Source organism: Phasianus colchicus, chromosome 12 (genome assembly GCF_987193195.1).
Source record: "Phasianus colchicus chromosome 12, bPhaCol1.hap1.1, whole genome shotgun sequence".
Classification (NCBI taxonomy): domain Eukaryota; kingdom Metazoa; phylum Chordata; class Aves; order Galliformes; family Phasianidae; genus Phasianus; species Phasianus colchicus.
Genome location: NC_143447.1, coordinates 4,894,223 through 4,906,635, shown reverse-complemented (window position 1 = coordinate 4,906,635; position 12,413 = coordinate 4,894,223). Strand labels below are relative to the sequence as shown.

Here is a 12,413-nt window from a genome sequence, read left to right as displayed (position 1 = left end):
TAATAAAGAAACCAGCAGCTGCTGTGCAAAGATACCACACTTCCAGTTCATCAGTGGCACTTATCTGTTGGGCACCCCCCCCTTGTAAACTCAGAAAAACTGTGACTAAGTACAAGTGATTTACTTTTAGTGAACATTTTCATGAGCTACACCAAAACAGTAGATTATCCATGGACAACATGATTCCTAGTGCTGTATCCAAGCAGCACTGCACTTAGATCCATTGTGGAAATAAGGCCCTGCCAGTGGAAACACATTTCTCAGAAAACTTAATAAAAGTATTTCATGGAAAGTTAAAAGTGCTATTAGACAATATGTCCAAAATGACAAATTTACTCTAGCTACTTTCAGTAGGTATCAGGACAATATTGATGTCCTTACTCACACAATGCTGAAAGTTTCTCCACCATATCCTTGTGACTTCAATGGGGCTATATGTGGAATGAATTGGATACTATATATCGTGAACTGGGGAATAAATGCTCTTTCAGTATGATTAGCCACTAGAAATATGATCTGTGTCACATAAAGTTTCATGCTGCTTTGGCTTCCCACTGCGCTGTTGAAACCAATACTCTCATCACCATATTAGTGTTGACTTCCTCAAGGATTTTATGTCTCAACAGAGTTTGCAAAAAATATACAGCACAGTGATAAACCAACCATGTATATTCCAGAAATCAATGTGATAATTCCTCATGTTTCTGTTTTGAACATTTCAATGAATCGTTGAATTATTGGAATCGTTGTACACAGCAAATGGAAGCAATCTTTCTTGATTCACACAGGCCCCTATCAGATTTCTTTGATAACTGACAAAGTAAAGTAAAAATATGTCAAATAACCGCCCCAGAGTTTTGAAGTTCAGCAGCATGTTGGTACATTCTCCTTAATAAAGCACAATAATGGCAGATGTGGCTATAGTATCTTCTGTTAACTCAAGTAAAAGAGCTTGATACCTAGGAAGTTTTGGTACAATAGCTCTTTTCCTCTTGCAGCTGTGCTAGCTGGCCTAATGAAAGTTATGCCTGCTGCAAACCTTGTCATGTTTAAACCACAAAATAATTCTATAATCTAAATGTGAGTGCCTCAGTAGATACACCCAGACTTTCTTGCCATTTTAAAAGTCATGAACACTAAGAATGATCAGAAGCATTGGAATATCCTCTCCAGGTACTGAGTTGAAAGAGTAGAGATTGTTAATCTGCAGACAACCTAAATGCAAAGAGGTGAGTGTTTTGGGAAGGGTAAAGAGAAGTCTGATAAGAAGGTTTATTGCTAGAGAGGAACTTACTCAAAATGGTTAAAGGAGAATAACTTTCTTTCAGGATCTCAATTAGCCTATACTGCTTATTTCTAGAGGGTAAGCGACATTCAAATAGACATACAGTGCTGGAACAGAAAAAAAAAAAAAATTGTGAACTAAGATATTTTCAGACCTGGTCTAAGCAAGCATGCTTCAGGGACAGCCGCCGGCAACAGACAAGAGAGCAGCTTTGCTAATGGGCAGTTACACACATTACTGTAGCAGTCTGTGTGCTACTGCTACAAATGTTGTACTCATCCAATGTCACTGATGTCATGGACTACAACATTTCTGCCTTTGCCATAGATTTCACTCGTCACTTCCCTACTTCTCTACCTCAAGTTTTCTGTTAGTAAAACAAATGCAATACTTTTAAGAAGGAGGTTGTAAGAAAAGTAACTGCCACCATGTTGCACGTAATGCTTTGGGAAGTTTGTAATTACAGCATGAAGAAACAGGTGCACCATGCTTAGGACCCTTAACGATAACAAGACAACTGTGAGTACTGGGCATCAATTTGGTGGTCTGAAATTTCATTCAGGTTGTATTCCCTACACCAAGAGTGGATCAATCCAGATATTTTTCATATGGATTGAGTACAGAGAGAGATACTGTCATAAATGTTTGACGTGTACTGACTCAATGCTTCTTTCAGTGTCTGCTCCAAAAGTAATGCCTCCTATTTTAATACCTTGGCCCATGACACCAGAGGTGAATGTTGGTGGTATGGCAGTAGAGGTTAAACCTTCCTGCCAATATGCCATTAAATTATGCTCATGTGTGACAGATGGCAGCAGAGGAGCAATCTGATACAATGGTGTCTGACATGGAAGTGTGGATGAAGCAAAGGGCTGGAAATGAATTCCTCCATGCAGAAAAAATGGCACCCACTGACTTTCATCAACACTTGCTGAATATTTATGGAGACCAAACATTGGATGTCAGCACAGTGAGGAAGTGGATGGTGCACTTGAGCAGTGGTAACAGTGGGTCACCTCTGGTGGTGCAAATTTTTACAAGCATGGAATGCAGGTGCCTATTTATCACTGGCAAGAGGCATAGATAATGGCAGTGACTATGTCACAAAATAACATTTGATAGCTGAGAACTTAATCTATCAAATAGCGTAATGGTGCTCTTCATTGTAATTTCCATGAAAATAAATAGGAGGCATTATTTTCAGAATGATTTATGTAACCCAGGCAACTGCATAGTCCCAAGGGTACTGGCAAAACCTGTGAGATACCAGCATTGTGTGAGCTCTCCTTTAAAGATTTGTTCTGATCAAGACAGAAAACTAAATAAATTGAAGCTGTACCTGTTCTCTTCCTTCTTGCTTCCCTTTAAGGGTTTGATAAAGTACAGGACATTTAGAGAAATTCCTGATCAGTTCTAGTTGCATCATCAGAAAATGTAAATTCAATGGATTTGTGAAGAATCAAAGAGCTTTCATGGGAATGCTCCAAGTTCAAAGACATGCTAATCAGAAAGAGTTTCTTGGGTCCACAGCACATTTTCAGGTCAAAGTGAAATCATTCCATCTCCCCAGTCATTAGCATCATGGCATGAGCTTTAGGATGAGAGCAACTGATCAGACACAGGGATCTGAACTCAGGTCTTTCCTGTTCCTCTGATCAAGGTAGTAGGTAGGCTCATTTACCTCTGCACAGGCACTGAGGGATGCTTCCAAACCTGAAATAACTATGACTAAATAGATTTCCTACTCAGCTCTAAACTACATCCCCTGGCAAGTTTCTTCTTGACAACAAAAGCTTATGCTGTATTCTTCTGCCAATGGAAAGAAAATACCACTTTGGGAAAGAATGCTCTTCAGACAGGGATACCCTGGTTTTTATCCCCCTATTCCTATTTATCAGTGAGATACTCAAAGCATTTCAGAGACAGAAGACAAATTTTAAAGCCAACGTGATGTTAAAAAAAAAAAAACAAAAAAAAAACAAAGTCTAACTTGCAGTAGAGGAAGTGAGATGAAAAGGAGAATCTTTTTCCCCCAAACCATACAGGAAGCGAGGGAGCAAGGAGGAAAGAATCCTGAACTTACAGGTAAAATAGAAAGAAGCATCTTTTTCTTTTCTGTATGGAAATCCTAACGATTACTTACTGTGTAGACAGACAGCCTGTGGTTTGTTGTTTAAATGATCTAGCAACTTACTTCCATGGAAAAGTATTCTTCTCAAATAGTTTTAAATACTAAACATCTGCTGGAGGTGTTTCTTCTGCCAAACAAATGTCACATCAAGAAGGTCACTCACATCGTGCTAACACCTTAATAAGTCATTCTTTCTTCATTTGGCTTGATGCTCTAATATTTAGAGACGGTTTGAAGTTTTCCATGTTATTAGCCAGCAGCTTATTCAGAACCATAGGAGGGAAGGTTACATTGAAAGTGTCCTTTTTCTATCAGATGAAGTTCACGTACTCCAAAGAAATCTAAGAAAGTCAGTCTTCATTAATCTAAGTTTTGAGTCTGAAAACACAGCATCAAAAGGCTTTGCTCTCTTGCCTGTACTGCTTAATCTCTCCGTCTCTCTTCCTCCTTCCCTCTCCCTCCTCCCTCTTTTCTCCTTCCCATTGTATTTTTGTTGCTGAATTATAAAACATTTCGGTGTTTCTGTGTTCGGGTAGCAAGCTAAAAAATGCACACTGAGATACAGAACAGAAAGTTACTCATAGTACAGATTCCAACTCTTTGGTAATTTTTTCCTGTTATGCTATGTTCTTTTCCACGTTATGGCATGAAAGAACAGGGGAAAAAAAAGACTGCTGACTAAGTACAGGTTTGTGAAACCTGCACATCATTTTTGCAACAAGACTGAAACCCTACTTACAGAAATTACTATTAAGACAACACAGATGATCTGTCACACACAGGGAATTTGGCTCTGCACATTGTAGAGGTGGCTGTGTTTACAGACAGACTTTGAAGTTCCATTCTAGGGACTGCACTCAGATTTTGCTAAGGTATTTTGAGAAGCTCTGGGGCCAGCACAACAGGGAAATAAGAATCAGAAAGCAAAACAGATCACATTCTAGTAATACAGTGGACAGCAATACTGCAGATTCATCCAGCTTTATGGATGAAACTAGCAGAATTTAGTTAATCCTCACACACAGAAGCAGTGCTGTTACAATTGCTCGAGTCAGCCATTCTGGGGTGAATCTGGATCATGTAGGTTTTAAGACTATTATGATGGTTTTACATTTTACTTAGTAGACTATTACATATTTAATTCAGAAAGACAGTGAATTCTTAGATTTAGAAACCAACTTCACTACACAGAAGACAGCAGTGGGCAGTTCATAGAAGTATGAATACCACCACCTCACCAAGTGTCAGGACAAAAGCCTGTTACTTTCTCCAGAAACAGATATACAGAATAGTGTACTTAATCCACATGCTTTGGGTGGAGTTAAAGAAACACACTTATAAGAGAAATAGTTACATCATCCATCTTCTGCATTTCAACTACCTACTTCAACAACCCCATTTTACATAAAGCAAAATAAGCAAAAACTAGCTGACCTTTTACATAAACATCTGATTTTTTTTTTTTATTTTAAATACACTAGCCTTATAGAATCGTCTGTTCACAATTCCTTTATACCTTCAAACTGAACTTCAGTATCTTTATTACTTCCTGATCAGCAGATCACTGCATTTTTGCAAAAAAAACCAGCAAACTGCACTGCAGATTCCTCAACTATGGCATTCTGCCTGCCTGCACAACTGCGTTCAAGCCTATAATAAGTCTGCTCTTTGCATATATCCCCAATTATTTTGAGGAATATGCTCAAATTATGAGCAGACCACAAACTCCTTCTTCATAGCACATACTCAGCCTGCTGAACTCCACCAGCAACACTACACTTGTGGCCACAGGAAGGGAACCAGCTCAAATTGTGTGCAGCTGACACATTAAAAGAGAGGACGCCATCCAGGACCCAGACATGCTCGATAATTGGGTACATGAGAAACTAATGAAGCTTAGTGAGGCCAACATGAGTCAAGGTAATCCCAGATATGAGTACAGGCTGGGAGAAGAACTCATTGAGAGCAGTCCCGTGGAGAGGGACGTGGGGTTCTTGACAGACAAAAAGCTGAACATGAGCCAGCTGTGTGCTCTTGCAGCCCAAAAGTCCAACAGTATCCTGGGCTGCATCAAAAGATGGGTGGCAGGAAGAAGAGGGAGGTGATTGTTCCCTTCTGCTCTACCCCTTAAGGCCCCATTTGGAATACTGCATCCAGGCCTGGGGCCCCCAGTCTAAGCAGGATGCGGAACTGTTGGACGTGTGCTGTCCAGAGGAGAGCCACGAGAGCTACATGATCTTTGAGGTCCCTTCCAACCTAAGCCATTCTATGATTCTATGAAAGGCAAATTCTGTTTTTGACATCCCACACATAGGACATCAGTTATCCATATGTGCATTCAAATGTCCAAAGCATCAGCTTGAATTTTCTGCTGATATGATTCAGAGTTTTTTCAAAGTCTGACATCCTTTCATTGCTCTCAATAATAACGCTTCATTTCACGTGCATTAAAAACTTTTTATTTCAGAATCGATACATATTTCTACCTACTACTTAAAGAATCAATCATTACGGGAAGGAAATTTCTGCGTATTTTTTCTGTCTTTTTGGTCTGTCAGGCAAAAAATTATAACAATGAGTGTAAGAATTACCCTTGGTGTACAGGCTCTCACACGGGATCACAAGGATGGTAGTATCTTATGATAACAGCACCACTGGGCCACATAGTGTTCTAGAAGACATGTATCAATGTGATGTCTAAGTTAATCTGCCCTTAATGTGAAACTCCTACTGACATTGAAGAGTTCTGCATATACATAAAGAGCAGGTAGAACATAATACTAAAATAAAGTGGCAGCATCAACTAAAATTCCTTGTTCTCCTGAGTTTGTCAAGGCTTTGTTACTTGGCAGCTTTTCATACAATATTTATCATGGCTGCAATTTTTTCCCATTAACATGTTTTAATCTGGGAAAAAATGTCACATTTTTCTACTTTAAATATACAAAGTCTGACATTTTTTGTGAGCTCATCTTTAGTAGATTGCCTTTTGTTCTAACCTCGGAGGAGTGGGGAAGAGATGCTTCTCCTATCTTCTTACATTTTATTCCTTTGAAGTCTGTAGTTTGGGTTTTGTGCAGTATACAGATGCTCACAATAAAATGGAAATCATAGGTAGTGTTCAGGCCCCAAGCTATTATTCTTCAAACTACAAGTGGATAGAAAACTTCGTTGTTAATATCAAAGATAGAACAAGTCATATATCAAAGAAATGGGTCAGAGCTGACTCCTCAGGCAGCCTAGATTCTCTCTGGTGCATCAGCATTTCGAATTAGCAGGTGCACATGTGCAATGTATACAACAAATTAGATAATCTACTGCTTGATAGACTCGAAAACACTGGCATTCAGTCAGATGGTACTTCATCTCTTACTCTACTACAGGTGATGCATGTTAGGAGCAGCATGGGAAACAAAATCTAGACATGTCATAAGAATTATTTTAGAATCCACCAAGCAACAGTTTCTGCAAGCTATTATTTATTTATTTTTTTTTTCACTTGGAAAATAAAAGGGAAAACAGTCAACTCATACAAACTGCAGTTTGTATCTGTTCATCTAGAGCTCATGCCATGCATCAGAATTGAAAGCATAATTTCATGCGTCTACATGAACTGAATTGTTGTTATTATCCAGTTTTCCAGATGTGAAAGTCTGTAATCTCTGTCAATGTCTGCGTGCCTGAATTTGTATTTCAACACTCTGGCTTACAGGTCTGAACACACGCTGTGCATCTAAAAGGAAAACATATTTTCTATCCCTCCTACAAGGAATGTCCTATTGTTCTGATTCCATTTTCCTTTCAGAATTTGACACTATTATTTTTTAGTTAGGCATTTAACGTATCTAATATCCTTCACAACCTCAAATTCCTTATTTAATTTGTATTCTTAACACTCTGAAATACTAGTTCTCAGTCTAAACAGCTGGGGAGGTCATTCATGAGATTAATTCTTCACTGCATTGACAGGCTGTTTTTCCAAATCATGAGCTATCTTTTATAAGTAACATTTACATTCACCTCACAAAAATTCCATGCGAGAAACCTTTAAGTGGACAATATTGCAAAATAAATGTCCTGTTGAGGCTGTAAGACAGTTGTCTTTTGCATTTGTCATAAACAAATCAGATTCAACAGTAGATATGCTGTTTTCAGCATCTTTTCCCTTCAGACATTATTTAATCACAGTGAAAACGCATCCACTGAGCTGCTTATCCACAGTAACTAGAAAAAAAACTCAACATAATACACATTTTGGAATCTATATAACTTTTTTAGAGAAATGAAGAAAAGAGAAGTCTCAGGAAAGCAGAAAGCATCCCTGGCAAAAGCGAAGTGCCTCACAGGAGAACTTAGGCCATGGCTCAGGACAGGTAGTGTTTGGTGACAGCTCTCCCTAGTGACAGTATTTCTTTTCCTTCACACTGCCCTTGTTGCGTGCTCCCATTCCTTCTCCACTGGTGCCAACACAGGTACTTGTGCAGCTGTGTGGCCCACTGAGTCAGTGAGCTGATCTGGTTTAAATAAAATCCCATCAACAGAAGCGTGGGACCACATAGGAGGCAGTACATAGAAGAGCAGGAGGAATACTTGAAATGAGCATTGTGAACAGAAACACACTGTTCTTGAGACCATGGCTTTTGTGAATCAGAGAAGAATTTGGGACAATTCTTTTTCTGTCTTTAAGATTTAGACATCAAAGCAGAGGGTGATAAAGCACTGGCAATGGAACAGATGCAGAATCTGAAGACAGAGCACAAGAGGACAGATTTGCCAAGATTGCCATGAAGTGGTGAAACCTTCAGGAGTTTGATCAAAGGATACCCCAACATTTTAAAGGGTGGCTCTATCTCCTCATTTTGGGGTCTAAACAGCACTATGATGCACGGAGCAGCTATCGTATGTGGCCGTATCAGGTGATATGCTTGTTCATATCAACCACAGAAAGAAAGGAAGGCAGACTGGATTAGTCTCTAAAGATGGACAGCTCACAAATGCAGACGCTTTGGCACCTCTATGTAAGATCCTATATCAAATTTCTCTCCTACCCACTAACCGGGTTTTATTTCACTAAACTAGGGAGTGTTTATTCATGGAATGAACTCTGTCTTGAATACATTGTCTTTTCAGGCCTAGGTATCAAAAAATGTTTTAGTCTTCCAGGCCAGAATACTTCTGAGGAAAATAGCCAGGAAGGGAAAATCATAGAACCACAATGGTTAGAAAAGACCTTTAAGATCATCCAGTCCAACCGTCCACCTATCACCAATATTTCCCACTAAACCATCTCCCTCAGTACAACATCTAAACATCTAAAATGGTGGCCACTTAGCTTGTAATGTCTGTTTATCACAGTACTACTTTAAAACCTCAGCACATCGCAGTACTAGCTAATGGCATCAAATGGGATTATCACCTCCAGAGAAGTAATCGTTTTCTTGCACAGGACACAGCAGCTCAGTAACTCCAATAAAATACTGTGCATGTAAATAGTACATAGAGCATTCACTGACCTGTGTCAGGAGGAACAGGTGGCACACAACACATGTGACATGGGGACAAAAAAAGCCACTGGGAAATCCTTAGTGCTGGGCAAACACCAGGTCACCTTTATTCATACAGACTTGCTCAGTGTCAGTAATTCATCAGGTTCCACCCTGGAGAGGGAAGATACAGTAGGAAAGTGCATGACCTGAGACATAAACTACCCTTAGACCTCTCTAATGCTATCACATGGCTAGAAACAAAACATTGCACAAAGCTTGGGTCTGAATGCAGGCCATGAATCTGAACAGCACATAAATAAGGGCTCAGTATATCACTGCTACAAGGCATCATAAAAACCAGGGATTGTCTGTCTGTCTCTTTCCTACTCAGGATTATCAGATAGTTTCAGTCCTGTTCCAATGCACATGGAGTCACAGCACCAGAAGCCTCATAACACATTTTTAAATAAATACAAGACAGATGAAAACTGACTGTAACAGGCCACATATATTCAGATAGCACATAAATATCAGCTGTTATTTATTTTACTGCATATTGACAATTGCATCAACAGGAAAAAGAATGAACCACCATCCTACAATACCAGCCAGAATGAGAATTGCTACAGTTTTATCCTGCTGCTGACTTCACTCAAAATTTGCCAGGTGTAAGCCCCAGATTTAAAGCAACAGTGACTGCAATCTAAGATTCAAAGCAAAGCCAGGAAATTTTATTCTTGCTACCTATCTGCGCTGAGTTTAATGTACTTACATAAGGCAGAGATTGGGGTTCTTTTCAAGAAAGATTTTTATTTTCCACTCTAGAAATAAAAGACAAAGTGTTTGTTTCTTTGCTGGTTTGGTTTAAAAAAGCCTTTAGCTAAGATTTATTTGTCATCCTGTGTGGTTATGAATGCACAACAAGTAATTCTTGTCGTGTTTCTTGACTAGGAAAGACATAGCATCATTCATGCCATCATTCCTCACAGTCAAGAACTTGGATGAAAATCCAGAACCAGACTCCTTAAGGTAGCTCCAAAGAGAAGAAATCCCTAAATAGGAATTCCAACTGTCATGTTAGCTCACCTGCTAGCTGGAGCCATTAGAAGAGAGAGCTGTTCCACAATTCTCCCTTCTGCAAGGCGGTGAGAGGGGGAGTTTGTGAAAGCTGGGTTTTGTGGGGTTCTTCTGTTGTTGTGTTGTTGTTATTTTTTTAAATATAAATTAAAATCAGGGTTCCTAAGCTATTAGTGGCTGATCACTTGAAGAAAGTGTGCAGCTGTTTTGATTAATCATTAAATTTTAAATATTTATGATGGATGAAGTATGCATCAGGAAATTATTGGATGTACTGCTGTTTGTCATATGCTTCTCACCAGGACTCAACTGAAATTGTGATAATATCACATCAGATTATAATTTTGAGGATAAAATGTTATAGGAATTTTTAGAGACAAACAGGAAAAAAAAATATTTCAGTAGCTGAAAGCTGATTCAAGAATATTTTCAGAATATTTTGAAATGAGCCCCTTTTTCCCCCCCTTAAAAACAATTATTTGATGACTTGGTATGTAAAGTACTCTTGAATCACAGAATCACAGAATCACAGAATCACAGAATCACTAAGGTTGGAAACGACCTATAAGATCATCCAGTCCAACCATCCACCTGTCACCAATGGTTCTCATTAAACCATATCCCTCAACACAAGATCCAAACGTTCTTTGAACACCTCCAGGGTCGGTGACTCCACCACCTCCCTGGGCAGCCCATTCCAGTGCCTGACCACCCTTTCAGAGAAGTAGTATTTCCTAATATCCAGCCTGAATCTTCCCTGGCGAAGCTTGAAACCATTCCCTCTAGTCCTATCACCAGTTACACGAGAGAAGAGGCCGACCCCCAGCTCGCTACAACCTCCCTTCAGGTAGTTATAGAGAGCAATAAGGTCTCCCCTGAGCCTCCTCTTCTCCAGACTGAACAATCCCAGCTCCCTCAGCCGCTCCTCATAAGGCCTGTGCTCCAGACCCCTCACCAGCTTTGTTGCCCTTCTTTGAACACGCTCCAGGGCCTCAATGTCTTTCTTGCAGTGAGGGGCCCAGAACTGGACACAATACTCAAGGTGCGGCCTCACCAGAGCTGAGTACAGGGGAACAATTACTTCCCTACTCCTGCTGGTCACACTGCTTCTGATACAAGCCAGAATGCCATTGGCCTTCTTGGCCACCCGGGCACACTGCTGGCTCATGTTTAGCCGAGCGTCAACCAACACCCCCAGGTCCATTTCCTCTACACAGTCTTCAAGCCATTCCACCCCAAGCCTGTAGCGTTGCTTGGGGTTGCTGTGGCCAAAGTGTAGGACCCGGCATTTGGTCTTATTAAACCTCATCCCATTGGCTTCAGCCCAGCTCTCCAGCCTGTCCAGATCTCTCTGTAGGGCCTCGCTACCCCCAGGCAGATCGACACTTCCAGCCAACTTGGTGTCATCTGCAAACTTACTGAGGGTGCACTCAATGCCCTCATCCAGGTCATCAATAAAAATATTGAAAAGGACAGGCCCCAGCACCGACCCCTGGGGAACACCACTCGTGACCGGTCGCCAGCTGGATTTAGCTCCATTGACCACCACTCTCTGGGCTCGACCCTCCAGCCAGTTCCTTACCCAGCCAAGAGTGTACCTGTCCAAGCCACGGGCTGCCAGCTTCTGCAGGAGAATACTGTGGGAGACAGTGTCAAAGGCCTTGCTGAAGTCTAGGTAGACTACATCAACAGCCTTTCCCTCATCCACCAGGCGGGTCACTAGATCATAGAAGGAGATCAGGTTGGTCAAGCAGGACCTACCCTTCGTGAACCCATGCTGGCTAGACCTGATGCTCCAGTTGTCCCGCACTTGCCGCGTGATCTCCCTCAAGACAATCTGCTCCATAACCTTCCCTGGCACCGAGGTCAGGCTAACAGGCCTGTAGTTCCCCGGGTCCTCCTTACAGCCCTTCTTGTAGATGGGAGTCACATTGGCAAGCCTCCAGTCTTCTGGTACCTCACCAGTCAACAAGGAGCACTGATAGATGATGGAAAGCGGCTCGGCTATCACCTCCGCCAGTTCCCTCAGCACTCTCGGGTGAATCTCATCCGGCCCCATGGACTTGTGACAGTCCAGTTGGAGTAGAAGGTCTCTGACCGTTTCCTTCTGAATCATGGGTGGTTTAGTCTGGTCTCCAGCCGAGACCACCTGGTCGAAAAGTGGAATATCCTGAGGATAACTGGTCTGACCTTTAAAGACAGACGTAAAGAAGGCATTCAGGACCTCTGCCTTTTCTTTATCCTCAGTAGTCACATTCCCGGCTTCATCCAGTAAAGAATGGAGATTCTCCTTAGTCCTCCTCTTACTGTTGATATATTTGTAAAAGGATTTCTTGTTTCTTTTTATTCCAGTGGCCAGGTCGAGCTCGAGCTGGGCTTTCGCCTTTCTGATTTTCTCCCTGCATATCTTAACAACTTCTCTGTATTCTTTCTG

General features: G+C 41.0%; 1 protein-coding gene across 2 annotated transcripts in view; it reads right to left on the bottom strand.

Annotated features, from left to right (window-relative positions):
- The window catches only part of VPS13C (vacuolar protein sorting 13 homolog C), a 182,616-nt gene that overhangs the window by 52,899 nt on the left and 117,304 nt on the right, over positions 1-12,413 (bottom strand). The gene's annotated exons all lie outside the window — the stretch shown is intronic.